This window comes from Chiroxiphia lanceolata, chromosome 14 (genome assembly GCF_009829145.1).
Source record: "Chiroxiphia lanceolata isolate bChiLan1 chromosome 14, bChiLan1.pri, whole genome shotgun sequence".
Lineage (NCBI taxonomy): Eukaryota > Metazoa > Chordata > Aves > Passeriformes > Pipridae > Chiroxiphia > Chiroxiphia lanceolata.
In genome coordinates, this window is record NC_045650.1 from 2,580,688 (window position 1) to 2,593,499 (window position 12,812).

A 12,812-nucleotide genomic window follows, 5' to 3' on the forward strand; every position below is an offset into this window, starting at 1 on the left:
TCAGCCTAACAAAAGATGTATTTAAGCACTGATGAGCTTGAACTTAAGTCTGGTTTATGCAGCCGAGGGGGGAATGCACATGAGGAGCCATAACCCAGTGCATCCCAGTTGGCTTCTCCTCGTTCCTGCTTTCCCTGGCCACACGATGGCACAAGCTGCCAGAAATTGGTGTTTAAAAAAATCCACGAGTCCCATCCCAGTGCGGTCTCGGCGTTCCCGGCGGTGCCGGCGCTGTTTGTTCTGCTGTGCTCTCTCCATTTCTTTGGAGAAGCCCCGGAGTTGCTGTTCAAAGCCTCTGTGGCTGGGAACGTTTTTAAGGAGCCGTGGGATGCCGTATCCATCGTGGCAAAGGGTGGAGCAGGGAGCGGGAATGATGTGAGGGAATTGGAGAGCTCGGTTTGGGGGATCCGAGGGTGCCTGGAGGAAAGTGGAGCTGGTTTGAAGGCAGCTGAGCTCGGCCCAGCCTGGTGGGACCCGGTGTTGGTGTGTACCCCGGGATCCTCCGTTCCCATCAGCACATCCCAGGGCCCCCACTTTGGTCCCTTTTGCCACTGGGGCTGTCCCTCCCTCACCTTGTGCACCCTGAGCAATCCCCCCACCCCACACCCCCCTTCGCTTCCCTCCACTCACCCTCTCTCCTCTCCAGGCTGCTCCATTTGCCCTCCGGTGCCCCCCACATCCCTGTTTGCTCCCTTGTCCCCCCAGAACCCCAATTCCTCCCTTGAGACCCCTTGGCTGTGCAATGCAGCCCCTCCTTCAGCTTTTGGGGCTTCCCAGAGTCCTCAGCCCTACAGTGAAACCAAACCACCCTATTTTCCCTCCAGTGTGTCCCAGAGCTTTCTGCCTTCCCACAGTGCACTCCCACACCCCCTTCTCACTCCCAGCTCTCAAAATTCCTCTGGTGCAGCTTTTGGTGCAACCCCTTGGCCTTCCTCTGGTGCCACCAGGAGCCTTTGGCTCCTCACAGGACTCGGGTGAAACAGAAGTTGCTTCTACCCCAGCTGAAAATTGTTTCCTTTTTTAGCTTCACTCCTCATTTGGGGCTTGGAGCAGCCTGGTAGTGGAAGGTGTCCCTGCCCATGGCAGGAGGTGGAACAGGATGGGCTTTAAGGTCCCTCCCAACCCAAACCATTCTGAGATTCCATGGATGTAACAAACTGAGGAACAGTGGGGGAAAGGTGAGGAGGCAGGTGGTGAAAGAAAAGGTCAGGAATGGGAAGGTGAGTGTTGGGCACATGGTGGGAGGTGCTTTGGGAGGTGGGAGTTGGGGGCTGGGTTCCCCCCCTGGTGGCCGGGGCTGATGGAGCCAAGGGGTGCCACCGTGTTGGTGCTCTCCAACCATCCACATCCACCCCCTTTCTCCTAATGCTTCCCCCAGGGCTCTCCTATCCCAGCATCTGGCTTTGGAGCTCCATGGGAGTCGCAGGGTCTGGCTGTGCTCAGCAGGGCAGGAAAGCTTTCCCAGCACTCGGGGGCAGAGCCCAAACCTTCCCCAGCCCCTCATCCCTCTGCACCCTCAGTCTGGAGATGACACTTGGTCCCCAGGCCCTGATCCCAGGAGCATCTCTTCCTTAAACTGAAATTCCCTTTGCAGGAAGCTGGTGGGACATGGATGATCCCAGCCCACCTCCAAAAGGTGGAGGGAAAAGCTGCTCCCAGGGGGATGAGTGTTTTGGAGCCAGGCCGAGCCCCTGCCCCCCAAACGGGGGTGGGAGCGAGTTCAAACTCCACTGGGGGAGCTGAGCTCCAGGGATGGGGGGGGGAGAGGAGCTGTGGGAAAGGAATAGGGATGGATCTTCTGCCCTCGGGGCATAGAAATGGTGTGGGATGTCCCCTGTAACTCCCATTCGTGTAGGACCCCCCTGCCCTGCCCCGGCAGAGCCGCGGGAGCCGCTGGTCCCCGCGCGGTGCCGGAGCCGTCGCAGCTCTGCCTTCCCTTCCCATCCCCGGGAGCGCGGGGACAAGAGCGGGAGCTGTCACTGCTGCCAGGAAGGCTCCGGGAAGAGGAGGCGGCACGGAGGGAGGGGAGCCATCGGCAGCAAAACAGGCTGGGAATACCCGCGGCGTCGGGGATCCATCCTCACGGCGGCGAACCTGACGGTACAGCCTCACCTGGGCTCTCATCCCAGCGGGGGAATTTCCAGGGGATATTTGAAATCGGGGAAACTCGGGGCTGTTTTTCCTTGGCAGATGCTGCGGTGCCGTCCCGCGGAGCTGCTGGGGATCACCTGGGTGCTCCTCGCAGGTAAGGTGGCCCCGGGCTGGGCTGCGCTGGGAGCCGGTGCCGTCCCGCGGGCTCCGCGCCAGGTCCTCGCCTTCTCCAAACCCCCGGAGAGGCTTCGGCGGAGCTTTGGAGCTTTTTAGGAGGGGTAAAAAACTTAATCTGGAACGGAAAGGGGGGGGGGGGGTGTCCAAGGAGAGAGAAGGTGGGAGAGCCAGGCACAGCTCCGGGAATAAAAGTCGGCTGCAGACAGATTTACACTGGGGCTGAGAGATGTAATAATGCAAAAATAAACACATATATATTAACATATATACATATGTGTTAAAAATATATATGTAAAAGCATATGATATATGTAGACCCCCAGATTTTATTGCAGTTATGTGAGCAATGACACTGTGCTCCTTAGATACTCACTGGCTGCCTGGAAACACAAATCATAGAGTTATGGAATGGTTTGGGTTGGAAGGGTCCTTAAAACCCATCCCATTCCACCCCCTGCCACGTGCAGGGACATCTTCCGCTAGCCCAGGTGGCTCCAAGCCCTGTCCAACCTGGCCTTGAACACTCCCAAGGATGGGGCAGCCACAGCTTCTCTGGGCAACCTGTGCCAGGTCCAAATGTACAAAGATTTTTAGGATGAGCATCTGAGATAGAAAGGAAACCCATTACCCTATACTTTGATTTTGGAATGGTGTCAGTGAGCTCTGAGGGTCTGTAGGACGAGCTTTGGCCATTGCAGCTGTAAAAGATTCCTGGGATGAAGTGTTTTCTCTTTCCTTCAGCTTGTCGTTCTGCATGTTTCGTATAAACAGTGTTTTCCCAGAGAAAAAGGGTTTTTAGTCACTAAATTGTTTTTTGTCCCTCCACAGCTACAGTTTGGGGGGCTGGAAGGCACAAAAATAGCTGGTTTCCAAGATCATAAGAATGAGAAATTAAAATCACCAGGTGAACTTGATTCACCTGGACTGTCCCATCTATTTTCTTTCCCACCTGTGCTGCAAAATCCCGTATGACAATCCCCAGTGGGAGCAGCAGGACTGTTTCCCGGGCTGTTTGCTGTCTCTGGAGGTGCAGTGGGAATGCAGGTGAACAGCTGCTTATCGAGGCAGAAGGTGAGACACAATGAAGAGCAAACACAGGCTGTGCAGCCTGTGAGAATCCCCCCTGTGAGAACTGTCCCTCACTGCCAGGCTCTGAGGCTCAGGAAGATGTTTTCATCCCATCTCATTTGTTGGGAAATGTGGCTGAGAGTGTTTGGGGTCGGGTGTCTGGAGATGGACTGGGATCTCTTTCCTTCTTTTCCTCTTCCCCTTTTCTTTCCCTCCTTTAACCTCACCTTCTGATTTTTTTAAAGAATCCACTTTACAAGATCAGGCTGCAGTATTGATTTCTGCCCGGCTTTCCTAGGATCCTCATTTTTTGGAGGGGGAATGGGAGCTGTGACCTTCCCACAGGAGCTCCTCTTGAAGTCCTTGAGCACCTGTGAGAGCCCAAGTTGTGACAAGCCCGGGAATTTTGGGGAAGTGGCTGCATCCCCCAGTGCTGGGAGTGTGTGGACATGTTCAACCCCAATCAAGACTGGGAATTCTGTGGCTGCCTCATCCATGGAAGTGTTCAAGGCCAGGCTGGAGGGGACTTGGAGCAGCCTGGTCTAGGGGAAAGTGTCCCTGCCTATGGCAGGAGGTGAAGCGAGATGAGCTTTGAGGTCCCTTCCGACCCAAACCATTCCAGGATTCTATGAACTGGGAATAAGCCATGGAAATTAGGTCAGGATGACAAAACCTCAAGTAGGAGAATCCAGTTCCACCCCCCTGCCACGGGCAGGGACACCTTCCCCTAGACCAGGTTGCTCCCAGCCCCATCCCAGCCCCTCTCCCTCTCCCCAGTGCCACTGGTGCCGCTGCCTCAGGCTGTGGGAGCAGCAGGACCCCCCCGGGGAAGAGCTGCTGCTGCTGTGGGATCTTCTGTGCTGCTCCCTGGGCTGGATAACGTCACTCACAGCCATTCCACACGGTGGGAATACTCCAATGGCACCAGCTCCCACATCATCCTGCAGCACGATGGGGGCTCTCACACCCCAGCCGTCCACGCGCCCTACGTGGGACGAGTTGTGTTCCATCCATCCAACGGATCCCTCACGCTGGAGGATGTCCAGGAAAGGGACAGTGGCATCTACAGAGTGACTGTCAACGAGGAAGACAGAGAGAGCCTGGAAATCCAGCTGGAAGTCCTCAGTGAGTGGTGGGTGTGGGAGGGAGGAGCAGGACAGTGGATACAGGTAGAGCCATGGTGGAATTTGACTGTACACGGACCATCGGTCGGATCAAGGGGATTAGAGAAGGGATTTTGAGCAAAGGGTGGTGGGCCAGGCCTGAGCTTGTTTGAACCTGTCATGTATGGAGATAGCACCAAGGAGGCCTTGGAAAGAGGCTCCCACTCTGTCCTAGGGGAGAAGATCTGGTGGTGCTGCCCAAGGAGACCTTCTAGGGGGCCCGGCTGAGACAGAGGGCTGGACTCCATCCTGGAAAGGAATTCCCTCCTTTGTTTTCCACTCTTCAGTCCAGGGATAGAGGGACCAGTAGGAGGATGGAGGGACTGGTGGGATGATGGAGGGATGTCAGAGGCACCAGCTGGAGGATGGAGGGACTGGTTGGAGGATGGAGGGACATCAGAGGGACTGGTGGGATGACAGAGGAACTGGTGGGATAACAGAGGGTAGGATAACAGTGGGAGGATGGAGGGAAGATGGAGTGACCGGTGGGATGACGGAGGGACTGGTGGGATGACAGAGGGACCAGTGAGGTGCTGCACATCCACTGCCACCTGCAGAGAGTCCCTGCAGCACTCTGCCGAGGTTCAGCCAGCAGGGCCGATGGAGCTGAGCCCAGCAGGGTGGGCTTTGTGGAGGAGTCCCAGCCCCCCCTCAGCCCCCCCTGGCCCCACACTTGCTGTGTGCCGGCGCCAGCCACTGCCACAGAGATAGGAGGCACTTGAAATAGCTCAGAAGTCCCTCCTCGATATTGCTCCCGGCAATTCCCTTAATTTACTCTGGCATTATCCATCCTTGTGCTAATAATGCTGTGGCCATAATGCTCCCACAGCCCTGCCCCACCCACCACATGTAATCTGAATGGGATCTGCAGCCTTCTCCACTTTTTTCTCGTTTCCTGACACATTTCCAAATGCTCCATATTTACCCAAGTCCATTAAAAGCAATGATTCAGCTAGAAAAAAACAAACCCCAGTCCTGGAAAGCACAGCAGCAGGATGGACTTCCCAAGGGAAAGGCACCTGTGACTGTGCTGTGGCAGATGCTGTGGTGACAGTTGCAGCCCAGGTGTCCATCACGGATGCTCCAGGTCATGTTCACTGGCACAGGTTGCCCAGAGAAGCTGTGGCTGCCCCTTCCCTGGAAGTGTCCAAGGCCAGGTTGGATGGGGCTTGGAGCCACCTGGGGTAGTACAAGGTGTCCCTGGCCATGGAAGGGGTGGAAGGAGATGGTCTTTAAGGTCCCTTCCCACCCAAACCATTCCATGATTCCATGTCTGAGAGAAGTGCTGGTGTCCCTGTTCCCTTTGCAGAGCCCGTGTCCCGCCCTCGGCTCTGGAGCAGCGCTCTCGTGGCTCGGGCCGCTGGTGAGGTGGTCTGTGAGGTGGCAGAGGGCAGAGTGGACACCATCACCTGGAAGAAGGATGGGCAGCCCCTTCCCCCAGACAGAGGTTTCCACCTCTCCAACAGCTGCAGCATTCTGCACCTGAGGCCGGCGAAGAAGTCGGACTGTGGCTCCTACTCCTGCAACGCCAGCAACGGGATAAGCTGGCAAGAAACCTCCCTGAACATCACCATTGCAGGTGCTGGGGTTTCACCTCCCATAGCTCCTCCTGCTCTCCACCCTTCCATGGGCATCCCTGAGTGGTTCCATCCCATTCTTTTGCCTCCATCCCCCACAGTCTGGCCGCCCTCTCCGTGAGGTGGTGCCCACGTGTTGTTGACAGGAGCTCCCCACTGTAGGATGATCAGCAGCAATTCCTGACCTCTGATCCCACCAAGGCACAGCTCTTGGCAGGAGATTGGTCATTCCCTCTTGGAGCAGGTCCCAAGTGATGGCCCTTGGCCAAGGTGATGGTGAGCAGGTCATGGGCAGAGGGTGGTGTCTGGGAAGCCTGTGGGCAGTACCCATCCCAGGTTGGATATTTCATGGTGCTGATTTGGCTACCAGCAGGCAAACAAATGGAATCTGTCCTGGTAATGGAGGAGCTCTGTAGCCACCAGAGCCATCCAGCCAGTGTCCTGACTCCTGTCCCATCCGGGTGGCTGTTTTCCAGGTCTCTCCCGCCCCTTGAAGGACACTCTGAGGATTGCAGTGGTCGCCGTGGTCTTCGCCGTTGTCTCGGCCTGTGGATTAATCATCCCCGTCTGCCAGTCTGAAAAGCTCCGAATAAGTGAGTTGGGGGAGCTAGACCCCCATTTCCCTTGGCTGGTGGGAGAGAGGGAGGAGCATTGCTGTGGGACCCCCCCAGGTCCTGAGACACCCCCCCGGTACCTGGGTGGGGACAGCGCATCCCACCCTGGGGGCTGGCACAGGGGACTCCTGGGGGTCACAGCCATCACCCCCCCTCTCTGGGTGTTTAGGTGGGGACCTGTGGAGGTGGCTCAGTGCCTACACCTCTGGGCTGGTGTGCGTCGCCTGCATCCTGGACGGCACCGCCGGGATCCTCTGGATGCGGGAGGAAGGTAGGAGGGGGCTGTGGGGCTGTTTGGAGTGGGGGGTAAGGACCCCATGGGAGATACAGAGACTCGTGGGGGTCAGAGAAGAAGGCAGTGGTGGAGGGGGGGGGGGTCACACAGGGAAACACGAAGGGTAGATCCATCTGGAGAGATTTGTGTGTTCCCCATGTGGGATGTCCAGGTCGGAGGGGTGGGGCTGGACCACCATGTGGATTATACACCCACCTGTACAACTAATGCAGTCATTCCCCTTTCCCCAGGGCCCTTTCCCAGGGTGAGTCACAGAAGAGCAGTAAAATCATCTAGGGATGGAGAGGCTGCTTGCAAGGAAAGGCTTGGAGTCAGGAGAGGGTGGGGAAGGGATATGACGGAGAGGTACCAAGGGATGAAGGAGGTGAACAGTGTAAGAGCAGGTTCTCTGCCTCATCCTGTTGCCTTTCAGGCCCTTCTCTTGCCATCATATTGCCCGAGATCACCCTGACCTACCTCATCGTGGTCACCTTCCTGGTCTCCGCTACCGTGATCTTCCAGCCCATGATTTTCATCCAACTGAAGAGCAAAACAGGTGAGTGGTTCCACCTTGGTGGAACCTCAGTTTTTCAAAATGAAAACTCTTGTGCTAACTCGGGGCTGGTGCATCCTGCACCAGACCCTGGGTGAGGCCAGATCCCCATCCACACCTCTGGACACACGACCTCACCCCTCTCTCCTGTGTCCCTCGGCAGCTCAGTACACGATGGGCTATGCTGCTCCGGGGGCGGTGCTCGTGGTGGTTCTGATGGCCTCCTTCCTCATCAAGAGCATCTACCAGCGCCACGGTGAGCGGGGATGCCCCACCCCAAGGCTACAACTCATGTAATCCCCCTATCCCTTCAACTCAGCCATTGGAGATAAACCTGCTCCAAGGAAAAAAAAAAATCCAACAAACCGGGAGCTTCAGGGAAGCGAAATCTTTGCAGAAGCAAAGTTCAGTTTCAGCACCCCCCGTCTATTTTTACTTTGTGTTTTTGTGTGTGTGAGTGTGGGTTTTCACGGTGGCAACTTACCTTCCTCCTGCCTGTCCCTCTGCTCTGTGCTGACCCCGGGTTTCTCTGGTGGCAGGAGAAGGATGTGCCGCCTTCGTGGACATGACCCCCCTGGTGCTCAGCACGGCGGCCGTGTCGGCCCTCCCACTCCTCACCATCTTCCTCTGCTGTGAGTCTTCTTCAGCTCTTCATCCCACTCTGCTTCATCACCTCCCAGCCCCTCCCAGTGCCTCCTGCCAGGCGAGCTGGGCTCCCTCTGTCCCCACCCATCAGGCAGCCTGTGAATTATTTAAAAGTGGTTTATTTGGCTCTTGTGAGGACACCAAGAGCTCTCCATTGCCTTCTCCATTGCCTGTGTCCCTTCCCTGGTGAGCCCCAGCCACCACACCCCAAATATGATATCCCATCCCTTGCCCTTGGTGCCTCTCACGTGTTTTCCTGGGGGCTGGGATTTGTCCTTTCACAGATCACATGACGCAGGGGAGGCGGCAGGACCACGACGTCTCTTCAACGGACAAGGCGAGGTAGATCCTCTGTTCCCATTTTCCACGTGAATTCACACTGTCTTGAAGCGAAAAGAGTGGCATATGGAAATTATCCTGTGCCTTGGTTTAAGTCCTGGGCCCCAAGAAAGATGCAGACCTGGTTTCATAGCATCCAAGTACAGTTTGGGTTGGAAGGGACCTTAAAAATCACTTGGTCCCACCCCTTTCCATGGGCAGGGACACCTCCCACTAGCCCAGGTTGCTCCAAGCCCCATCCAGCCTGGCCTTGGACACTTCCAGGGATGGGGCAGCCACAGCTTCTCTGGGCAACCTGTGCCAGGGCCTCCCCACCCTCACAGCCAGGAATTCCTTCCCAATATCCCATCCCACCCTGCCCTCGGGCAGTTCTCACCCCAGTACTCATCTCAGCCACACCTTGGGGCTGTTTGGGTTTAACCACCCCCTGTGCCCTGCAGGAAAGCCCCCAGGCCATCACACCCTCCTGACCAGCTTCTCTTTGCCCCAGCCAAAACCACTGGAGGTACAGAGGGATGAGAGTCACCCCCACAGCCAAGTGTAGGGTCTTGTGCAAGGGTGGGCAGGGAGAGGGGCACACCAGAGCCCCTGTGGATCCACCAGAGCCCGGCTCCAGCAGTGCTCAGTGTCCCCTCTGCTCTTCCTTCCAGGTCCTTCGAAATGCTTCCGTCTGGCACCATGAGCACCATTCCCAGCTGATAGAGATCTTCTGGGGTGTTTCTCACTTGGCTGGGTCAACCCCAGCCTTCCCCAAGGTTTAGTAGGTTCAGGGCTCTCAGTGTCAGATCCTCTACAACATTAATAATAAATGTCAATGAAATAAACCCATTTTTTGCCTTGGTTTTATGAAGAAAAGGGAAAATGTGCATTTGGCCTCCCCGGGCCTGTTTTATTCAAAACCCAAGGCCTGAAGTAGAGAAGCACTTTTAGCAACAGCTGCAGGAGTCTCTCTTTATTTAACATTTGTGGGTAACCCCAGCCATCCACCCCATCCCACCCTTCCCATCCATCCACGTGTCACTTTTCACCCCCTGGGCAGGTGACTTCAGGGCATGTTTTGGGGTGTTCTCCCCCTAAATCCACAGGCCCTTCTGCTGCCTGTCCCCTTTAGTCTGGGACAGCATGTTCAGGGGACCAGCTCCCCGCTGGGAGGTTTGGGGGGCCAGGATCTGGGTGCTGCCTACACGGCAGGGCAGGGCAGGGCTCACTCCTTATGGCCAGCAGGAACCTGGATCCCTACCCACTTTATTTTGTTTTGCTCTTCCTCCGTGGATTTTCCTGCTTGAACAGGCAGCATCACATTCACATCTCAGCCCCCTGCTTCCCTCCTTCCCATGTAGGAAAAAAATCACAGTTCCTGGGCCTCTTGGATCAAGAAAATGGGGGGAAATCCTGTTTTCTTCACTTTTCCCGGACCCCTCTCCAAACAACCTGCCTTAGGAGGAGAATGCAATGAGTATCAGGAGCTGAGTAAGATGGAGACTTAAGAAAAGCAGACATTAAAACGAAGAGCAGGGGGTTGGACTCGGAGCACTCTGTGGTTTCAGCCCCGGGTAAGCGATGGCTTGTGGCAGGTTTGGCCATTGGGACACAAGAAAACCACAACCAGCAGCTTCATCCCTGAGTGGTCAGAGCCTGGCAGGTTTAAGGGCCATCAAACCACGAGAGGCCTCAGAGGTCAGCATGGCCTTGGCACCAGCTAATTGCCAACTGCTAATTGCACAGAGCAAATGGGGCAGCGGAGAGAGTCAGGGATGAATTAACCCCTGGATGTACCAAGGACCTCCAAAACACCCTCAGCCCACCAGGATGTCCATGTTATGTTCAGCTTCTTGCTGGCACCTGTGATCGTGCCTGTATTAGAGAGAGGAGGGGAGAATTCACCATTTCTCTGGCTATTTTAAGTCTTTTTTTTTTTCTTTTGGTTTCCCCCATCCCCTATATTCCTGCAACTGGGCCCTCAGGGGAACCTCACAGCCAGTCCAAGGGGAATGAACAGGAATTGATGGGTCCTGCTCTTTGCAAAGGGGATTTTCTCCCTCCTATAAGAATCTCTGATTAATGCTGGGTGGAAAGGAGCTTCCCTGGAGGCCATGGGCCATGTTTGTACATCCCTGAGCCTTCTGCTCTGTCTTCCTGGGAACAGTAAATTTGATTTATTTATTGACTTTGTGTTTGCTGAGCCCTTGTCAGCAGTCTCTGGCTGTCCTGTAATATCATTAAGGTTAAAAAAAAACAGTGGCTGATTTAATCTCTCAGGCTATACCAGACCTGCTGAGGGCATGCAGCTGCTCAGGACCGTGGCCAGGAGGCTTTTGGATGCTGACAAGCATGGAGAGGCCACAGGCTCCCTGGACAATCCACGTTATCTCCTGGTCAGCCTCACAGTAAGGCAGTTTTCTTGTATTTGGGGTGAATTTCCTTATTAATGTGCCCATTGCCTCTCGGCCTGTCAGTGGCACCAGTAAAAATTCTGTCTCACTCTCCTTTACAAGCACCTTTAGATATTTATCCCCCTTGATGAGACCCCTGAGCCTCCCCCAGCTCTCCCAGCCTCTCCTTGGACGGGGGATCCTTCAGCACCTGGATCATCCCTGTGGCCCTTTGCTGGACTCTCTCCAACCAGCCCATATTCCCAAGGTGCTGAGGAGCCCAAAACCAGACCCAGTCCCCAGCTGGGGACTCACCAGTGCTGAGCAGAGGCAAAGGGTCCCCTCCTGTGGTGTCACAGAATCACAAAGGCTCAGAAAGACCCCCAAGATTGTTGGGTCCAACTGTGATGCTCCTCCTTAACGCAGCCCAGGACACTGTTGGCCACCTTTGCCTCGCTGGATCGTGGTGTCCATGCTCGGTATGATGCTCGTGGTCCATGTGGTGTCCATGCTCAACATGATGTCCCAACTCAGCCTGGTGTCCATGGCCCTACAATGCCCCATCCCGGGCAAAATGCGCTCCGAGGACCCGGTGCCAGCGCCGTGTGACAGCTGTGTGAGCGGCTGATGGAACAGCCAGAAAGGCTGTGACAGGAACAATCCTGGCAGAAGACGCCTGCTGAGATGCCTGGATGCTGAGATATCTGGCAGCCAGGGCACTGCCAGCCCGGGAGCCAGCGCATCCCTGAGGATGCATCCGGGAAGTGCCACTGGGTGCTCAAGATCAGCCCCAGACACCCTGAGGAGCACGAAACCAAGAAACAGCCACAACAAACATCATCTGGAAAAGGGAAACTGAATTTAAAAAGGTAGACAACAGTCTGGGAAAGCAGGAAGAGGCAAGGAGTCTTGGCTGTTCCAGCTGGAGGATGAGAGAAAGGGCCCAGGGAAGCAAAACCAGGTCTGAGAAAAACAGGAAATCGGATTATCAAGGCAGTTTCCAGGTGCAACAGAAAGACCTGCTCCAAGGAGTGGGATCCTGCACCCCCTACAGTATCAAAAATCATTCACTTCCTACCCAAAACCAGCCTCCTACTGCAGGAATTTCTCTACCTGAGCTGCGACCCTGCTGGGGAATGATGGCCCAACTCCAGATTCCAACATGGATCATCCTGCAGGAGACTTTGTCCAGCAACAATTGGCCTGGCTCCTGGAGTGGTTGGATGAGCACTCCACTAGTGAGACTGCCACTAACACCTATATATAATATATAGGTATTTGTGTAAGGGATTAATCATAGATACACATGGTGGGAGCATGAAATACACATATAAACTGTGAGTAATCCTGTAGTAACTTGAAATGTCCACTCGCTTTACCAGTAGTAAAGGTGGAGGAAGGACACGAAGGCACAAACCAAGGATGGGAGGAGATGGATGCTGCCAAGATCTCTTCCCCAAGTACATCCCAGTACATCTGACACACTCCAGAATACAAACACAGGGATTTATTTACTCGGGGCACGTTTAAACTCATCACTTTATACACTTTATACTCAGCCTTTCCCAGAGGCTGCTTCCAATGCACTGTGTTTCCTACAGCCCAGACGTGCTTTTCTGACCACAAACAGCTGCTGAGCACAAACCCAAAGGCCACCAGATGAACTCCACAGGTGAAACCTCCCCAAAAATCCCCCCCTTCCCGGGCTAGCCCTGGGGCAGCCCCAGCCGTGCCTCTTGGGAAGTGGCTCCTCCCTGGGTCGTGCCAGGTCTCCGTGACTCAGGGAACTGAGACAGGTTAAAAATACCCTCACCCAGATTTGGAGCAGAGTTGTTGGGTTGTTTTTAACCCCAGCTGAGTGCCTCAGGCTGTCACTGCCACAGGAGCTGGGTGAGGGAGGGGATGGGGATACAGGAACCCCACAGCAGCAGCAAATGCCC

General features: G+C 55.3%; 1 long non-coding RNA gene across 1 annotated transcript; it reads left to right on the plus strand.

Moving 5' to 3' along the window:
- Window positions 1-6,609: 6,609 nt before the first annotated feature.
- LOC116793715 lies at window positions 6,610-7,436 on the plus strand. The gene is made up of 3 exons (XR_004359571.1): window positions 6,610-6,668; window positions 6,859-6,960; window positions 7,397-7,436. It is a non-coding gene; the product is annotated as an uncharacterized LOC116793715 (long non-coding RNA).
- Window positions 7,437-12,812: the final 5,376 nt, after the last annotated feature.